The sequence below is a fragment of the Pogona vitticeps genome, chromosome 2 (assembly GCF_051106095.1).
Source record: "Pogona vitticeps strain Pit_001003342236 chromosome 2, PviZW2.1, whole genome shotgun sequence".
NCBI classification, from domain to species: domain Eukaryota; kingdom Metazoa; phylum Chordata; class Lepidosauria; order Squamata; family Agamidae; genus Pogona; species Pogona vitticeps.
In genome coordinates this window covers 41,755,800-41,776,262 of record NC_135784.1, presented here as the reverse complement: position 1 = coordinate 41,776,262, position 20,463 = coordinate 41,755,800, and the positions used below count along the sequence as shown (strand labels likewise).

The 20,463-nt window shown below is 41.9% G+C and overlaps 1 protein-coding gene across 49 annotated transcripts in view; it reads left to right on the top strand.

The window, feature by feature from the left end:
- The window catches only part of MAGI1 (membrane associated guanylate kinase, WW and PDZ domain containing 1), a 601,653-nt gene that overhangs the window by 270,987 nt on the left and 310,203 nt on the right, over nt 1-20,463 (top strand). For 7 of the 49 annotated variants that reach the window (XM_078388871.1, XM_078388882.1, XM_078388876.1 and 4 more), the window contains exon 1: nt 17,059-17,379. The exons of 39 other annotated variants lie outside the window; for them this stretch is intronic. The gene's annotated coding sequence lies outside the window, so the exon portion shown is untranslated. Of the gene's footprint in view, nt 1-17,004; nt 17,380-20,463 lie in introns of those variants that run through there. 3 more of the 49 variants (XM_078388869.1, XM_078388866.1, XM_078388870.1) reach the window with 2 other exon arrangements.

Sequence of the window (20,463 nt, the reverse complement as noted above, 5' to 3'; positions counted from 1 at the left end):
TCACATATTCTGTCATACTCTTCCCCCTGAGTCCTCTTTTCCCCCCGACTAGAATAGACCTTTGGTCTAGATGGGTGGGAAAGAAATCCAATAAATAAATAAACAACCAAACAAATAAATAAATTTAAAAAGTAGAAGCAAAGTGCAAAAGGCAGACTGCAGTGCAATGAAAGTACTTTCTCATTTTGTGCCTCTGTTATCTGTCTGTCACACTAAGTCAGAGTCTTATTGGGGAAGAGAGTGTCTATATATTCAGAGTGAAATTCATCTGATGATCCTATTATTAGTTCACGGTCATAAAAATTTGCACCAAAGTTCACTGAAAGTAAACTCTCCATAATGAAAGCTTGGTTAGTTCTTGCTTTCTAGATATGATGTGCAATCAAATCCAATGCAAGACCTACCATAAAAGGAAGTAAGTCAAGATACGGTTTCAACCCATGGATGTTTTTTGGACAGGGATTGACTAGTATGGCAGCTGTCCAGGAGGTGGGTGGAGGTTACACACAGCACCTGTGGTTCCTTCTGGAGATCTTCATACGAAGAGGCAGGACTAGCCCAGATTATCTTGCCTAATGAGACTGGAGTAGGACAAATGGTGAACATTTGGCAGCAAATTATCTTAAATTAAAAAATCTGCAGAAACATTTTCTGTTACACACTGAGTTGTATGACTCAGTAATGTGTACAGTGATTTTTTTTTTTACTTGAGGCTATTTGCTCCATTTTTCTAAGCTACACAACAGGATTTCAGCCACTATCTCCATATGTCCACCTGAAGGAACAGGAGATATATAAACATGGAAAGCAATTTCTGACAAGAAAATCATATACTAGACTCTTTATATACTGGTGAGGAACAGCCCAAAAAACTTTTGTTTGTAAACTTTGTTTACATTGTGTAACAGGATTTCAGCTACTAAACAATGACAATCTGCTAACACTTAAAAGAAAAAAAAGTTGCACAAGACATTAAAATGGACAAGAAAATAGGGGTTGCTCTTGGGAAAGCTGGCTTACATGGTGCAGGCTTTACATTTAGTGTATATAAATGTTAAACAGTATTCTAAATAACATGATCTTCTTGATAGAAAAAAGTGTTTTTCTGTTCTGTGTACAGTGTATACAGATAAACACATGTGACCCAACTATATGTAGGTTCTGGGCAAGGGACTTTTTGGTGGTTTCAGGAATGTGTTAAAGTGCATGGCCGGAAGAGGAAGGAGCAAGAGTGGATGTTAGCTTTGTAATTCTTTTTAAGGAAGCTGTAGATTAATTAAAGTGTATTATTTACTCTCATGAATGTTTGTGGGTTGTGTTTATTAAAAAAAACCCATCAAAAGCAAACAAAATTAAGCAGCAAGTGGAAAACAGGAAGAGTGTTTGACTTGGACCTTCCTTTATTTATTCCATAAATTCATGCCTTCGTTTCCCCTCAAAAAATGAATCATTCAAACACATTTATAAAAAATAAAGACAATAATCAATCATTAAAATACATTTCTTATTTTATATGATCCTAATGAGGTTTCCAAGATACGTGATACATTTAAGCAACAATTTTAGCATTGCTATCCCTTTGTAAATTTCTATGCCTAGGCAGGAATTTGAACCCAAATCTTCTGAGTCTTAGGTGGGCACTTTTATGCTGCATATCTTACAACACGATAAGATGAAAAAGAACAAAGAGAAAATTTTAGTAAACAAGTAAAGTTCTTCCATTTCTATGTAGGTTTCTTGGAAGCCTTGTGAAGTATGCGTAAAGAGACAAAACAGGCAGTAATTATGCCAACTCAGTTAAGGCAATCAGTACAGAAGCCATGTTAGATGGAAATGAAAGGTATTCAGCAGTGTTTGTTGTTGTTTAGTCCTTAAGTCATGTCTGACTATTCGTGACCCCATGGACCAGAGCACGCCAGGCCCTCCTGTCTTCCACTGCCTCCCGGAGTTGGGTCAAATTCAGCAGTATTACTTAGTACTTAAAGACATCCATTTCTGAGCTGCCCTTAGAACAGTCAGTCGTTCCCCTCCTTCACAGTTGTTCCAGTGTTAACATGCCTTTAGTTCATGTTTCTGCTGTAAAGTCCCATTCTGGATGGAAGAGAGTGATGGAGGCAAAAAGCACCCAAAGTATGCACACCAGTATTTCCATATCATAGTCTTGTTATATTTCATTCAATTTATCTTAGCTTCCTAAGCAGCTTATCAAAATTGAACATTTTTACGGTATTCTTATCACCTCTTAATGTATGCAAAGATAAATTTAATCACACTGTGCTCTCTCAGGAATTCTCTAAATCTGTTGAAGATTGTGTAGCATTTTGCCAGCACATAGGAAGAACTAATGTGCCATGGATAAATTACATGAGGTGATTTTTCATGAAAACAGCGATGACTGCACAGTGGAGATAGCGTACCTCTGCCGTTCCCATCAGCTATGTTTCGCAGAGAAAAGCTACTCAAGTAATCTCTTTCAAAATTGTTTACAACTTTAACCAAACTAAGGTGTCTAAAGTGTGAGGCAAGTTTCCCTGAGAGAAGCCAAAGACACAGATCTGTTTCCCTATCTGATTCACCTGAATCTTCAGGTGACCAAGAGACTCACTGAAACAAAATAGACTCCTCTTCTAGCTGTGCTGCATAAAGCGACGATGTTGTGTGCTCACCACTTGCTCTTCATGTGTGTTCTTATCAACTTTGTCTTTTCTTTCAACACAACCCTGTTCTTTTGACTTCTTCTGTAACTGCTGCTTATACAGTATATTGACCCATAGTGCTTAAAACACTCTCTGAGCAGATTACAATTTAATTATGCAGGATGCACATTGTCCCCCTCCATGAGCTTCATACCAAGTTACCAACCTCAGAAGGATGGAAGGTTGAATCAACCATGAGCTGGCTACTTGAGTCCAGGATTGAACTCAAGACATGAGTAGAGTCTTTAGTGCAATACTGCAATTTAAGCACTGTGCCACAAGACTTCCACAAGGGCAGCCACCAAATAAAATGATACAGTATTATAGTTGGATTTTGGTCAGCCAAAATCATTTATCTTATAACCTTCAGAACATGTCCAAAGAGCCTGAAAAACCCACAACTATTTATTTTATAATTTGGGGATGTTAACTAAGGACTCAGCCTGTTTTTAAAATGGTGTTAATTGTGTATTCGCGAAGGCTTTCACGGCCAGGATCTAATGGTTGTTGTGGGTTTTTCGGGCTCTTTGGCCGTGTTCTGAAGGTTGTTCTTCCTAATGTTTCGCCAGTCTCTGTGGCCGGCATCTTCAGAGGACAGCACTTTGTGCTCTGGTGTAGCACTCCCAAGCCAACTACACCAGAGCACAGAGTGCTGTCCTCTGAAGATGCCCATGGCCACAGAGACTGGCGAAACGTTAGGAAGAACAACCTTCAGAACATGGCCAAAGAGCCCGAAAAACCCACAACAACCATGTGTTAATTGTATTTTTTTTAATCTATAAAGAACTGGGCACTCGTTCTCACAGATGTAAGAAACCTTAGACATTTCTTGTGGGCTTGTATCATTAAATGTGTCTGTGTACAGTGAGTATTATGAAGATGACAGTGATGAGGTTTGCAGTAACAGTGGATTATGATATTAATAATTCCTCAGTGTAGAAGGCTAGAATAGAGGCTGTCTCCCTTACATCTGTTTTTTTTTTTTCTGTATGGAGGAAATTGTTTGGAGAGCCATTCAACAGAGTTAGTGTGGATTGGTGCCGTTGAGAATCGAGGTCTACCATCTCAGCAAGATTTAATATAAAGCTGGTGAATCTGGCAGCTGTCGGAGCAGTCTATTCAGATGGCTCTTATTATTTCCCTTAGCTCTTTAATGTTCTGTCAACATTTCAGGCTACTGCTTTTCAGATGTGGGAACTCTTTTCAATCTGCACTGATCCTTGCTTGTGCTCATTTATGATAGATACAAAGCTGGCTATCGAGCATTATCATCTAGTTTCACTCTTTCCTAGGGCACTCTGGGCAAAAAGCGTATGTGCTTCTCTGCATGCTGTAGCACTGAAGAAGAAGCAGATAAGTGATACTTACTGATTTCCAGATGTTCAGAAACCAGTCGGTGACCAGTTACTTTTCTCTCCTTCCCTTGCATATTTTAATATTTGGACGTTTCACCCGAACAAATATAATATACATTCTTCAGACTCCTGAAAGTTTTATGTTATTTTGAAGTTAGGGGGAAAGAGAAGTCTCTTCCCATCTGCTTGCCAGCATCATTAAAGAGCTGCTCTAGCTTGAAATTGGCCAAAGATTAAAAGAATACGACAAAGTCAGAGCGAACCCTTTCTGCAGTTCAGCTCATAAGGTTTTTCTGTACCATTTGCCAAGAAGCTTCCCAGTAAATAGTGTGGGAAGGCAGCTGATGGTTTAGGCGTCTTTGTTTCTTTATTAATTCCAAGTACTCTTCAGTTTGCTCCCATAATGATTAAATGCAAAGGGGTTCAGAAGATTACTTTGTTTCCTTATTGTGAAGAATCTGCAGTGTGTATTCAAGTAGTTCTGAAAGGTATTAAGACTGAAAGCCACTAAGCAAGAGAGAAGAAATTGCTATTCAGGGCAGAGTTATTAGTGTTCTTTATAATACAAGGAATATTTAAGATATGCACAAGTCTCTGGGGTTGAATGGGGGTGTGTGTGTCTCTCTCTCTCTTTCATGGAAACAGTGGTGTTCCAAGTGGCAAGCATGGGTTAGGAGGGATTTTTCTGCTTTCTACCAAAAATGCAGTACCATCAAGGGAATGTTGAAAGGGGTCATGGCGGAGCATGTGCACCTCTTCCAGCAGCTAAAGGAGACAGAGCTCTTGCCTGAGCAGGAGTCCTGCAGCAGTTTCAAAGTTACAGGGAAGTGTGAAGGGAGCAATGGACAGCAGCAGCTGACCCTAAACAGGACCTTAGCTTCTGTGCTGTGCAGTGTGGTTCCCAGTCTTACTGTGACTCTTGCCTTCTGTGACTTTGTTTCACCTTCAATTCTCTTAGTTTCTCTCTCTCTCTCTCTCTCTCTCTCTCTCTCTCTCTCTCTCTCTCTCTCACACACACACACACACACACACACACACACACACACACACACACACACCAAAGAATGAAAACAACCCTCCCCAACTACAACCCTTCAAAGCAAAACAAACTTTTTCCTTTGTTTTGCTTTGAAAGGTTGTAGTTGGGGGGGGGGGTTGTTTTCTGTCTTTGTTTTGCATTTGATTTTGTTGAAAAAATGCACTCACCTACCCCAGATAAACTTCCCTCCATCTTCTTAATTTACTTGTGGCTTATAGTGACTTTGATGTAACTTATCCAGCTGCAAAGCATTCATGTAGTTGCATATTTAGGTTGCAATCCGAAGGGCACTTGGTAGGCAGTAAGCCATCTTGATCTCACCAGAATTAAACTCCATAGACACATATGTAGACCTGTCTTCTTTGATGTACAGGAACAGAATTGGGGTGAAGAACCCAGAATCTTTCTATATTAGACTATAACACTGCGTAATGAATGCATGCTAGGAGAAAAGTCTGTCTGTCAGTCTATCTGTCTGTCTATCTATCTATATTTATTATAGTGGCTTTGATGTAATTTATCCAGTTATATATATTTTTTGCCCAGATTCTTCTACCAAGATAAATAAATATCTTCAACTGAAAAAAAAGTTTAAAAAATGGACAGGGTTTTTGGAGAACATTGTTTTCTCCTAACTTCTTGTTGTAAACAAAACAAACATGTTTATGGCAAGTGGATGAAATGTGCTTCCCCCTTTGTTTATTTACATATGTGCAGGTGACAATGCCACAGAATGCCTGCATGCCACAGGTGGAATTCTGCAGGATTCTGCAACAAGAGGTGATTCTGGAAGGCCAAAATGCTCTGTCATGCTACATGTGGATTCCTGTTATGTACAGTATTGTGTCCTATGTTCCTAACACTTCAATAATTTGATTATCAAATCTTCCTCCATTGCCATGGGCCCTGCACATTTACTGATGGTTCCAGATTTATAAGGAGTGTTCCAGTGCTTCACATAGTAAGCATCAGAACTGCTTTGAATCCTGGTTACTCTCATCCATGAGACAGTAGTGTCACTGTATGCCAGAGAGAATGAGAGACTCAATTGCTAAAAATCAATTATCACATAAAGCAAATATTTTCAGTTTTCCTTCTATAAGGGAGAAAATAAATCTCTCTGTTGAGGTCATAGCACTCTGGATATATCTATAATCTAAGGCAGTCCTCCATGAATAATTACAGCTTTGAGTTATGAAGTCAGGATTGCTGGGAAGGTGCCAGAGCAGATTTGTTGAAGAGTGGACGGGAAGGGTTCTGACTCTGATAGTCTTTTAAAAAGCATTGTAATGTCCCAGGCTACACTTAATTAGTGATTTAAGAGCAGACCCAGCTGTTTTACTGAGAATTGTGAAAATTATTATTTAAGTAAGAATGCATAATAAATAGCCCTTAAAGGGCTAATGCATCTTGAAAATGAGACATGCATTATAAAATGATCATTGACTTGGTTCAAACTAACATTGTACTAAAGTATGGCTTAGTCTCTGGGCTCAGACACTTCCTTTCCTCTCTGCTTCATTGGTATTGTTCCGAAAATGAAATTGGAAGCTTTCTCTTCCATTTTAATTAACCATGAGTTCCATAATAACACAGACCTGGGCCAAGTGTGGTTACTTTAAACTATGGTACAAGGAGCAAGGCAATTTGAAAATATAATTAATTACCATAGTGTGTTTCCTTTTTACTGTTATGTATAGTCAAGTTGCTTCTGACCTAATGTGATTCTGTGGATTAATGACCTCCAAAAGGTCCCATCATGAATAGTCGTGCTCAGGTCTTACAAGCTAAAGACTTTGGTTTGTTTTATTGAGTCAATCCATCTCATGTTAGTTCTTTCTCTCTCTTTTTGTCCTCATGATATATCCAAATTGTCTAGTTAGAGTCTGGGTTTGGATTTACATAGCGAAGCCACATAATTGTTTTCCTGGCAGTCATGATATCTGTAAGGCTCTCCTCCTTTTCCACTTGCTCTTTTTAAAAGTTTCACATTCATACATGGCACTTGGAAGTACTGTATTATAGATGATCCTGGCTTTAGTACCCATCAACATTATTCCTACACTTAAGGAACTTTTCTAATTCCTTTACAGTTGTCCTTCTAAGTCTCAGCCTTCTGATTTCTGTGGAATGTATTCTGTATGTTTTTAGTCTGTGGACCATTGCTTTATTTTCCTTATTTGTTGGCAAAGTCAGATTAGAGTCAGATTCAAATTGAGCTACTGGTATCTCAGCTACTGCTAGTGATTTATTTGTTCTCGTTTACTTTTACAGCAGCTTCTACATCTTCATTTTTTTAACTTTAGGTTCTTAGAATTGTTATCCTGGCCTCTCCTCTGTATGTTGTCTCTGTTTTCTCTTTACTTTGTGATCAAATACTATTTCCATCTTTGACCTTTCAGTATTCCTAATCATGGTTTAAAGACCAGCTAATGACACAATCAACCACAGTGACAGATAATTTGTCCTTTTTATCACAACAATACACCCACAACACGACACACTAATCACCCATCTACAGAAAAAGACAAAAGCCCATCTCACAGCCATAAATACTGCACTCCCAAGCCAACTACACCAGAGCACAGAGTGCTGTCCTCTGAAGATGCCAGCCACAGAGACTGGCGAAACGTTAGGAAGAACAACCTTCAGAACACGGCCAAAGAGCCCGAAAAACCCACAACAGCCATTAGATCCCGGCCATGAAAGCCTTTGCGAATACATTGAACGCCTCTACGGGGAGAAAAGAGTCAGACAGACCCAGAGACTAGAAACACTCCGAAGTAAAAGAGCACACCTACTATGTTCCTTAACATTTCTACTACGCTGCAGAGACACAAAAACCATACCAGCCTTCCTCAGGACAAAAAGGACCATCATTTCCCCACAGACCAGCTGCATCTATGAACGCCTGGAACATGCCCTCCTATGGGAAAGAATCCACACAACCCACAAAAAACTGGACTCCACAGACAAAGAACTACTAGGCCTACACATCACTATCAGCCAAAAAATGGGAAGTCAATATTGGGACAAGATTGATACCCTCTCTTACAAAAAGATGGAAAAAGTAATGATGAACCATACAGCCAGACAAAAACAGAAATTCAACAAATGCCAAACAAGCCAACAGAAACCTACACTAGACACCACGCGCATCTTCGTCAACCTATCGGGATGCCAACTCTCCCCAGAAGAAACCTCAGTCTTAAGAAAAGGAGGAAATTTTGCAGTAACACCCAGCAAAATTCCTGTGGAAGACATAATTTCCAACGTGGAATCAGCATTATATAATCTTCCAGAAGAAAAAGCAGAGGAAATAAGAGAAGTGAGTAGGATACTATGGAAAGCAAAAACCCCCAAAAGCAACATAACAAGAAAGGAGATAAATGCCATCAAGTCCCTGAATTCGGACCCGGACATCATCATCCTGCCAGCAGACAAAGGCAATGCCACAGTAATCATGAAAACAGAAGAATACAAGGACAAAATCAGAGAACTTCTAGACCCTACCACCTACAGAAAACTGAAACGGGACCCAACCAACAAAATCACAAAACAAACAAACATACTGATCAGGAGTTCCTCCCTGCACCCCAACGTCCTTCAACAAATCTGCAAGACAGAAGCTCTCCCACCAAGACTATATGGACTCCTCAAAATCCACAAAGACTCAATCCCACTCAGGGCCACTGTAAATTCCATCAGCTCCCCAACATATGAATTAGCCAAACACCTAGCGACCCTCCTACAGACCCACATTGGACAAACCTCATCCTACATCAAAGACTCAGGACATTTCATAAACAAAATCAGCACTCTAAAACTCAACCCTGGGGACAGACTGATCAGCTATTTCCAGTGGGATAATGAATTCTATGAACAGACAGATAGAGTGGCCATGGGGAGTTCCCTCAGCCCGGTTATAGCAAACTTCTACATGGAGCATTTCTCTGGCTTTGGCACCCCTCGTACCCACAGTCTGGTTCTGATATGTGGATGACACCTTTGCAATTTGGAGCCACAGTGAAGAAAAATTGGAAGAATTTCTCAACCATCTCAACAGCATCCACCCAAATATACAGTTCACTATGGAAAAAGAAATAGAGGGCCAACTCTGTTTCATGGTCCTATGTAAAACTGACCAACTGGGACACAAGGTCTACAGAAAACCCACCCACACGGACCGGTATCTACACAAAAACTCCAACCACCACCCACAGCAAAAAAGTGACAAAATCAAAACACTGGTAGACCGTGCAAATCAGTTTCTCAGCACTGAACTCAACCATCTGAATTGGGCCCTACAGGCAAATGGCTACTCCAAAAATGAAATCACAAGAGCCATCAAACCTAGAAAACAACACCTAACTGAAGAAGAAAAACAGCCACCCATAAATAAAGTATTTCTGCCATCAAAGGGGTCACGGACCGCATGGGGAAACTTTTGAAAAAACACAACCTACAAACAGTATTCAAGCCCACCACAAAAATACAACAAATGTTACGGTCAACAAAGGACAGAAGGGACCCCCTCACCACTGCAGGAGTATACCGGATACCTTGCAGTTGTGGCCAGGTATATATTGGAACCACAAAACAAAGCATCCACACCAGAATCAAAGAACATGAGAGACACTGCAGACTAAAACAAACAGAAAAATCTGCAGTAGCTGAACATGCCCTAAAACAAACTGGACATGAAATTCTATTTCAAAATACCGAAATACTGGACAACACCAGCAGTCATTACGTCAGACTGCACAGGGAAGCCATTGAAATCCACAAGCACCAGCAGAACTTCAACAAAAAAGAGGAAAGTTTGAAACTCAACAAAACTTGGCTCCCAGCTCTCAAAAATACAGTGTGCAAAAGGTCAATGAACTCTACCAGCCACAAGGACCAGGGATCACTGCACACAAAAGACCAGCTAATGACACCCATCAACCACAGTGACAGATAATCTCTCCTTCTTATCACAACAATACACCCACAACAAGTCACACTAATCACCCATCTCCTGAATAGGACAAAAGCCTATCTCACAGCCATAAACACTTCCAAGCCAACTACACCAGAGCACAGAGTGCTGTCCTCTGAAGATGCCGGCCACAGAGAGTGGCGAAACATTAGGAAGAACAATCTTCAGAACATGGCCAAAGAGCCCGAAAAACCCGCTACAACCATTAGATCCCGGCTGTGAAAGCCTTCGCAAATACATTTAAATTTCTCTTTGATTTCCTGGATGTTACAAAACTATGCCTCTTTTTTTCCTTGTTCTATTCAATTTCCTTTAAATGATTATTATAGTAGTTCACTATGTGTCAGATGCTGAAAAGTCACATTTAGGATTTTGATCCTATTTCTGTTACCTTTCACTTGTTATCTGCCAATAACTATTTTAAGAAGAACCAGGGTTCTTTAGAGATTTGAGTATTGATAAAAAGGACTCGGAAAACATGGGTTCAAATCCCTGCTTGGCCATGGAAACTCGAGGGGTGGCGGCAGCAATGGTAGATATAGTCCTTAAATATCTCACATACCTTGAAACCAATTAAGATTGCTGAATGTTGGATGAGACTTGATGGCATGGAATAACAATACTAAGAAATGTTGCATTCTTTCCTGAATATATCTCTGGTTTCATTCCAGAATTCGGTTTATTCGTGCAAATGTGTTCTGTACATGAACTGTCAGATCATCAGGAAATGTTACTTGAATTATATTTTTGCATTATGATTGTTGCAGTGTCCTTTAGCATTACTGTTAACTATTCATGGTCTGTACCATGGTCTAGTTTTGCAGAGATAAGAGAGCTTCTCTAGCATTTGCTTTCAATGAGTAGTCTATTTGATTTCTATATTGGCCCTCTGAGAACATCTATGTGTGCAATCATCTGTTAAGTTGCTTGAAGCATGTGTTTGATGTCACAGGATTCCGTAAGCTGTTTTCCTGCTTCATTTCTTTCCCTGCCAAGCTAAGTTATCTGACGATGTTTGATTCTCGTTGATTTCCTAATTTTGTATTTCCGTCACCTACAGTTATCAGCACAATCTGTTTTTGGGGTGTAATCAATGGCCACCTGTGTAAAAGTTTTCAGTTTCTTCTCAGCATCCATATTTGGAGCATAGGAAGTCTGGCTGATATTAGTCAGCCACAGTTTATATTATAGGCCTTAACTGCTTTTGCTATGTCTTTTTTCAGTATTAGAGCCACATCATTTCTTCCAAGTTTGTATACTTCCTAATTTTCTCATAGAAAATGTTTTATTCTAGTCCACATTAGTTTGCTCACACCAAGCACTGCCATGTTTTTAGAATGTTCCATTTCTTGTTTTACAACTTTCATACTTCTTATATTCCAAGTTCCAATTATACATGCCGTGTAGCATTAGACTTTGCTCCTAGACATTCCTTTGGTTTTAATTCAGTTGCTTTGTAGTTATCTTTCACTCTTTTATGGAATCATAGAAAAATGAAATTGGAAAGGGCCTACAAGGCCATCAAGTACAACCCACTGCTCAGTGCAGGAATACAATCAAAGCATATCTGCATATCTTTGTTCCAGTCATCACTGGAGTTATCCATAATGTTCTGCTGATGCAAATATTACTTTCAGAAATGGATAGATGCATCTTGGTCTGGTATAGTCGTGCCCTGCTTTACGATTAGCCCACATTATGACAAATCCGCTTCACGATGACATTTTTGCGATCACAAAACAATGGTCTAAATAGGGTTTTTCGCTTTGCGATGATCGGTTCCCTGCTTCAGGAACCAATTCCTCGCAAAACAAATGTTTTTTTAACAGCTGATCGGCGGTTTCAAAATGGCTGCTGGGTAATTAAAATGGCTCCCTGCTGTGTTTAGGGATGGATTCCTCGCTATACAGGCACCGAAGAGCTGCCTTATGGAGGATCTTTGCTAGACGGTGAGTTTTTAGCCCATTGGAACACATTGAAAGGGCTTTTTATTTCCGCTTTACGATGTTTTCGCTTAACAGCGATTTTCCTGGAACGGATTATCGCCGTTAAACGAGGCACCATTGTACCTTTAGGTTTAACCATTCTGTTTTGAGTGGTCCTGATAGCAGTCTCGATGTCTAACAGAGTCAAGCCTCCTGATGGTAGTATTGCTAATTTTCTGACACAGTCAAATCCACCCCGCTTCCCCACTATATTGAGTTGTATACCAAAGGAAGATTTTCCCCCTATAGATCAACATGGGGGTGGGGGGTGGAATCTAAATCCATTTTCACTCCTCTGCAGGACAAATTCCTTCAGACCATTCCTCTGACATCAGGTGAAGGATGCACTAGGAAGTCATTAGATACCAGTTATTAATTGCATGGAAGCTCTCTGTGGGCTTTCCTTGGCCATTTTTAAATATTACTCTTTTAAGAAAAGAATAAAGGGAAGGTGTTATGAAATGTTATCCTAGAGACTGCAAAGTGAGAAGACAAACTACTGACCCTTTAATGTGAAGTGAACCATCTGTGTTTGATTTCCACGTCTTGCTGAGTTTTCCGTTAATGTGAATTCACAGTTTGTTTTTCCATTTGGTGCTCCCACATGCTAAGTGAATCAGTTCCAATATGTACTGATGCGGCATTTGTTTCCGCCTAAGAACATAAGCATTAAAATGGAACCTTCTTGGCTAACATCTCTAACTTCAATGGATTTAAAGAAGGGCATATTTATAAAATTCCTAATTTGGAGTTTTTCTTCTGTACTGTGAAGTATAGGAAGTAGAAGTTAGACTGGTATTAATGTTCGTATTTTATTTCTCTTCCAAACTTTGTATGTTATCTTATACTTTCAATTAATGCTCAAAATGAAATTGAATGTTGAAAGTTTGCCAAGACCAGTGGTTTTCAATCTTGAATAATTCAGTTGAAGTCTACCTTCTATGAATTGGACTGCAATTCACAGAAGCTTTCACCACTAGCTGTGCTGCCTGGGGTTTCTTGGAGTTGCAGTCAAAAAAAAAAACACCTGGGTTACCGAAGGCTGGGATACACTGTCCTAGACACATTTAATACTGCCCCAGCCCTTTATTTCTACAGCCATTTTTCCCCTCAGTGTACAGTTATTGTAAAATTTCTCACTCTTATGAGAAAAACTGCTTTTGTCTACGAATTTCTATTAACTACCAGGTTCAAGAGCTACAAAGTTTAACTTTGCATTATATGATTTATTCAGGGACCAGATTTGTTAGCAGATCTTGATTTTTTGTTTAGATTGGGTCACTGCAAGAGCTGAAATATTTTCCTGGCTGTAAAACATGGGTGACACATCCAAATTCTGATGGCACTGCTTTTTCCAAATAAGAGTTGGCACATATAACAGTTACCACACAGAGGGGAAGGGGCACCCTGTCACCAGTGCCATCTCTGTCATTAGGCAAAGGAAGGAACTGTTATCATGAGGCCCAGCAATAAGCAAGAATGTCAGTTCCCTAGGCTTTCCTTCCAGTCCCAGCTGCATGTGCTACAAATCCTGTTCTTCTGCATCATTTGCTTTTGGGATTGCCACTGTCGATGCTGAGGTAAGATTCAGCCTGCTTGTACCTTTTGTACATGGACTGAAGGAGTGTATTGTTTTCTCTTTTGCTGTTGCTACCAAAATGTTGTGGAGTGTCCCTGGTTCTGCTTAAAATGGCTCTCATACGGGTTTCACGAACATCCTTTCAACGATACTATGAGTACTCCTCCAGAGTCATTCCAAAGATAGAGGAACTCTTTTTGGATGTGGTTCAGGTCCTTTATACTTGACTCTAAGAGTTTCAGTATCAGGGTGCATTTGTCCTTTGTGAGGCATTCACCAAACATTGTTTTTGTGGATTAACACAGATCTATCTTTCCTATCCTTTGTTGCCTGATCCTTTAATGGCTATGTCAAGAACTGAGGATGGAGCCTTCTGTTAATGTTCTAGTCACTGACTATTTGCTATAAATGGGATGCTTTAGAAGGTACAAACCTGGAGCCAATGGCTGGCTGTAATGGATCCTTTTTTTCAAAAATAGGGAAGTGTATAATGTCTTGCAAAGTATCTTGTGATCAGTAGCGATGCAAAAAAAAAAAAAAAAGGCTGATGGTAGGTATCTGTAGCGTTCGCCCTCGTGCCCCTTGCCTGACTGTCCAAACATAGAGCACAGGAAGGCAAACTACTACTCCTTTTCACCTGCTGCCACCAGTTGATCACTAAATCAGCATTAATTATGGAAGGGTGAAGATGCAGGTCCAAACCTCACTGTCTTTTAAATCAAACTTGTTTATTGATTAGAGAACTTCTATTATCTTCAACCTCAACATTCTATTTGTCATTACAGTTCTTATTCACTTTCCACTCTAATCACACCTCAGATCTCCCAAAATACCATACTCGTATCTCCTTCTCCACTCTCTCACTCTGACTGAATCTTACTGACTGCTTTCCCTCTCTGACTCCACCTCTTTATATCTCTTGACTCCACCTCTCAGCAACATTAGCCTGAAACATGAATATTCATAACTACTTATAATAAGGGTGAACGCTACAGTATCACTTTTGTTACAGACTGTCTGAGAGCTGGAAAATCAAAGCTGTATTACAAGGACAGGTATTGCAAGACCATACTGTATTTACAGTGGGTGCCTCGCTAGACAGTTACCCCGCATGACAGTTTTTTCACTAGACATTGACTTTTTGCGATCGCTATTCCCCCTATGGGGGAATTTCGCTGGACAATGTTTGGTCCCTGCTTTGCAAACTGATTTTCGCTAGATGACGATTTTGACAGCTCCCTCCGCGCTTGCAAAACAGGTGTTTTCGGGACCTAAGCTTCGCAAGACAGTGATTTAAACAGCTGATCGGCGGTTCACAAAGCGGCTTTCCTATGTATGATCTTCGCTAGACAACGACGATTCTTCTCCATTGGAACGCATTAAACAGGTTTCAATGCATTCCAATGGAGAAATGCTTTTCGCTAGATGATGATTTTGCTAAACAGCGATTTCAGCGATAATCTGCTAAACAGATTATCATCGTCTAGCAAGGCACCACTGTATTGACAGTGCACCTGTTGAGATGTTGTGCCAGGAGAAATAAGGCTTTCTGTGGCAGAAGCCTAAGCTAGCTCAGAATAGTTTCTTATTTCCTATTCCAGGGATCTCCAAACTTTACAGTATGAGGGCCACATTATATATTTTACTGATTTTCGAGGGCAGGCGGGAAGGGGGATCCAAGCAATCCCCCACCCCCACTGTCTTTGCAAAGACAGCGGGGGTGGGGAATCACTTGGGTCCGCCTTCCTTTCCCTTCCCTTCCTATGCCTGGGTTGGATAAAAAGGCAAGGCGGGCCAGATGTGGCTTGCAGACTGTAGTTTTGAGACCCCTGCCCTATTCTATAGCCATTACAGACTGTTATTATGACTCATTTTGGCATCTTGCCATTGCAAGAACCAGGTACCAAACAAGCATTTTGTGTTATGTGTGTGCTGTTTGCACACTGTTCTTAAGAAATACAACACACTGCTTTTTCATAAGCTGAGAATTCTGTGGTCTAGAATAGATACAATAGTGGAACTGAAATTAAATGAAATTTTATATTTTGTATCCTGTTTAGGACATTTCTGCCTGGGGGTGGGGGGTAGTGTGTAAATTTTCTTCTGAACCCTAAGCTGGTAGTTCCCAGTCTTGTGTCACCCAAGCGTTTTTGGACTGCAGCTCGAATAGCGGTAAAGGTTTCTGAGAACTGCAATACAAGAACAGCTGGATTTTTCAAGGTTGGGAGTCACTGCCCTAAGTAGTTACAGTCACGTTAGCCTCACCTGGGTGTGTGGTTCCGAAGATTGGAGAGCACTACATTTCCAAAGCATGCCTGTGACATTGGCCTGCACACAAATAAGCAAGTTCATACAATTATCCTTGATATGAAAGGGATAGCTTTCCCCCCAAAAAAGAGAAATAAAATATTTGTTACTTCCCCCCAGACTGTCCTTGTCCTGTTGCAGTGGTATTTCAGGGTTTGCTGTGCAAGGCAGGCCAGAGTGTCTCTGCCTATTCAAAGGGAGGACACAGCTGTTTGCATTTCTCAGATCGCTATTAACATAGCCACCACTGGAGGACTGCTCCTTACCCGTAGATATTTGTTCTGCCCAGCCAATCCAGGGAAGCAGCCTTTGATCTAGGATTAGCTGTTTTCCTCTCATCATTCTGAAATAAATTAAAACCCCCTCCCCAAAACAGATTCTGAACCATTTTGTGTGTGTGTAGAGGAACAGGTGGGAAAGCATCCCAAATGCTGAGGAAGGCTTAATTCCCCAACCATCTGAACCTCCGCCATCAGGAAAACCTTGCGACCCAGCCCTTTCATCAGCACCATTTCTCTACAGTTGCACACTTAACGTTTTCAATAAATACTCCTTTGGGAAGTGAGAGGGAGGCCGTGTAGGTATAGATGTCGTCGGAGGAAGAAGGAAACAAACGAGAAGGCGAAAACTGGGGCAAAGGGAGGGTCTGGTGTCCTGAAATCCATGCTCCTCGGCCCCCCTCCCCCCCAAAAAACACCTCAACCCTGAGCTATTGCATTTGCTATGGATACATTTTAGAGGCATCCATGCCTCCATTTGGGTGTGTGTGTGTGTGTGGGGGGGGAGGGCTGGTCTCTTGGCTCGCCAATGAGGGCAATACCATTTCCCCACTTCCTCGGGCGTCCTGTCGGGCGGGGGCCCAGAGGAAACCAGGCCGGGGTCGGGCGAGGAGCCCCCAGCCACCTGCCGGCCCTTCCCCTGGCCCCACACCCAGGTGCCCTTGGAGCCCTCCGGGCTACGTCGGGTGCCCCCCCCCCTCACGAGGGAGAAGAAGGCGCCGTGAGGGAGTGCTCTTTCCCTCACACTCCCAGCTTTAAACACAGATGGAAGTTGTTGTCATGTGTTAGAAATATCACCAATAATATAAAAGGTAGGCTGCTGCTTGTTTCCCTTTCCGTGCTGTCGGCTCCCGCCGCCGCCAGCCACCGGCTTAACTCGTCCCCATTCTCGCGCCCCATTTTTTTTTTTAATTTTGGTGTCATGTGGCAGAAGCTCTAATGCAAATAAGTCCTGACCACCCCCACCCTTCGACGCCCCCTCTTTTCACGGTTGTGAGCCTTGCATGTCGCCCCCCCCCCGCTCTTTACATTCCCCCCCTCCCTTTTGCGGCAGCTTTGCGAATCATGACAGAGCGGGACTTTTTTAGCGCCACGACTTCACAAAGGAAGGATTAATCCTGGGGTTTGAGCTTGCATCTCCAAGGACCCAGGCAAGTCGGTATGCCGCTCGCTGTCTGTATATATATTTATATACTCTGTGTGTGTGTGTGTGTGTGTGTGTGCAATGTGTGTGTGTGTGTCTGTGCCCGCACCGAGCCTATGCTGGAGGCTGGCGGGGGTGGAAAGGCTCTCTTTGGCAATGCGGAGGCAATAAATGTTTCAGCAGCAAGTGGTGCTAGCCGCGCCAGCCTCTCCGGAGCCAAAATAGCACAGGTTGCTCCTCAGCTTTAGGGCAAGGCGTTGATGGAAGAGGCTGGAAGGAGAGACCGGGGGTGGGGTGGGGAGGACGGGCGAGGAAGGGGCAGGCAGGCAGCCAGAGGAAGCGCCCGCGCCTTCCCCTGTCTGAGTTCAGCCTTGGGAGGACAGATGGCTAGTGCTGCTTGCTTACTGGCTTTTTTTTTTTAATTCATCCAGCAAGCTTTCCGTGAGGCCCCTCGGTGGACGGGTGCACTGTGAAAAGCGGGGTCAATGGGCACGAATAGGTTGAGATCAGGACCAGATGCCTGCTGAACAATGGGGCTTTTGAGCGAGAGGCAAGGGGAAGCGTGGCGCTCGCTTTGTCTTGCCTCCGCATTGCAGGTTGGGATCGGGCAGCTATATTTTAATGAAGTGCATTCCAAAATGTGGTCGTCAGCCTGGGGTGGTTGCTTTGCTTTCTTTGCTTCCCCCCCCCCCGCTTTCAAATCCACCTCTTTCCCGGGGAGGGTGGAGGAAAAGGAGCATGCCAAAAGGAGGTTGGGGGTGCAGGGTGTTGGAAGAGGAGAAAGGGGAGAGCAAGGCAGCAGCTGATGGAGAGTGTGTGTGTGTGTGTGTGTGTGTGTGTGTGTGTGTGTGTGTGGTGTGGTGTGTGTAAGTGTAAGAACAATGCTGTCTCAGTGTTGGTGGGGGAAAGAGAGCTCAAGGGGTGGGGATCCTTCAGTACCCCCTTGTGTATATCAATGGAGGTACAGCAGGTGTGTTTCTTCCATTCTGCCCTCCTTTTAGCCTCAAGAAGGAAGGGGGTGTATTGAGGATGGAGGGGATAAGTAGGGGAATCCTTGTGTGTGAAGCAATTCAGTTGGATCCTTTGAAAAAATGCAGTTGCTGTTCAGGCATCAACACTTTGTCTTAACTGGGAGAAGGGAGAAAAAAAATAAAAAGATCAGCCACCTTTCCAGTCTGTAGATACAGAAGTGTGTGCGCATGCATATGGGCGCGCATGGATGCAAATGAGAGGCAGTGGGCTTATAGAACAGCGCTTGGTTGGTCTGTGAGGTAGACAGCTGTGAGCTGCTACACTTATCGCCTGCTGTGGGTGCCTGATCCTGGCAAGCAAATGATTGAAATGGGAAGAGACTGGATGCTTCGTTAAAGGGACAGTTCATTGGTAAAGCCCAGTGATATAGAAGGTGGAATTATGATGGAAAGAGAGAGATGTGGTAGGAATGTAGGTTTGGTTATTTTTCCCAAAAGAGAGTGAGCATTTGCCAAATGACGGTAGAGAAGGGTTGCTGATTGGCCAAAGAATTAAGAAGGCATCTTTTTTGCATGCTGTTCTTAAATAACCATAACACGTTGCGTTTTCACAAGCTGGGCACTGTGTGGTTTCGAATACATAAAATGGTAAAATTCATATTAAGTGAAATTCTGTATTTTGTTTCCTGTGCAAGACCTTTCTGTCTGGGTGTGGGTTTGTGATTTCCCTCTGTACCCTAAGTAGTTACGGCCATGTTAGCTAGTTTTACCATGGGAGATCAGAGAAGAAAAATGGAGATACAGTTGTTGTGTGTTGACATGTCTTACCTCTGTTTCACAAAATGTATGTTTAGTGCATCAAGTTGCATTCCACTGGGTGGGGGTGGAGGGAGCTGAAATAACAAAAGGACATAATTGATTGTTATCTGTGAATCCTCTAGTAAATTCTCTCTCAAATTTTGTAGATCTTTTGAAAATGCAGTAGTTATTTTATGAGCCAGCACCTGTGGTTAAAATTCCTGATGGTGATTAAATGCTTATACTTCTAGGAGTTCCTGTTTGGTAGATTGTTCAAAATAAAGTGTGCTGTGTAAAAATGATAGTGAAATAAAAACCACGAATGAAAATGTTAACTCTTTGCATGAATTCATGGGCAATTTGTTGCAAAGGCAGAACTGTTAATGACCACAATATTTCCTCATTGGATAGCATTGGAACTACCAGTAAAGGGATTTCCCTTCCCCTTCATTGTGCATGTTTAACAGACATGCCAGATCAAACCAAAGGCCTATCATCTTCAGCATTCATTTCTCATAGTAGCCATCCAGGGGCCTCTGGGAAGCCCCACAAGCAGGGTGTGAGTGCAGTAGGACCCTTTCATTTGTGTTGCTTAGCAACAAATATTCAGCAACATACTGCCTTGTATGCTGGAGGCAATCTGTAGCCATCATGACTTGTAGCCTTATCATTCCGCTCCCCTTCTAAGGCCATCCAAGTTGATAGTTGCCATTTTGTCTTTTGATAATAAATTATGTGCTTATATTACTCTACATGTGAGGAAGAACATTCAAAGGTGGGATACGGGGAAAGCAAGTGATCCCCCATTGAAATAGGTGGGATTAGCTTTGAGGGCAGTCAAGAGGAGTTTGTATCCAAACCCTGCACACCTCATAAAGCATCACCTACTATTGTGTATTTATCATCCTTCTGAGCTACATAGATATCAGCCTGTGTGTGCAAGCAGGCAATGTTTTTAAGTGTAATGTATTTTTAATGCTGACATGAATGCCAATAGCTTCTCAAGATTAATAAATCCAGGCTTTCTACATACTTTGCTTAAATGTTTTGCTGCTGAAGTAGGTCATAAATGCAGATGTGGAGGGAAAAGCTAGAATGGTATATCAACTGCTTTAATGTGACCTCTTACAAATGCCATTTGTGCTAAGGATTGACAGACAGCTGTTTCTACTCAATCTCAGTCTGTTTTGTTGTCCATATTCGTGTGTAGTCTTAACAAAGAAACTTCACATAGAGATCTAGAAGTTGAGTCATGGCAACTGGACTTCTTTCTTGTTAGGCCGAAGTAGCTTCTTCAGTCTGAGGGGAGTTGGTAGGAGATCCCCTGTAT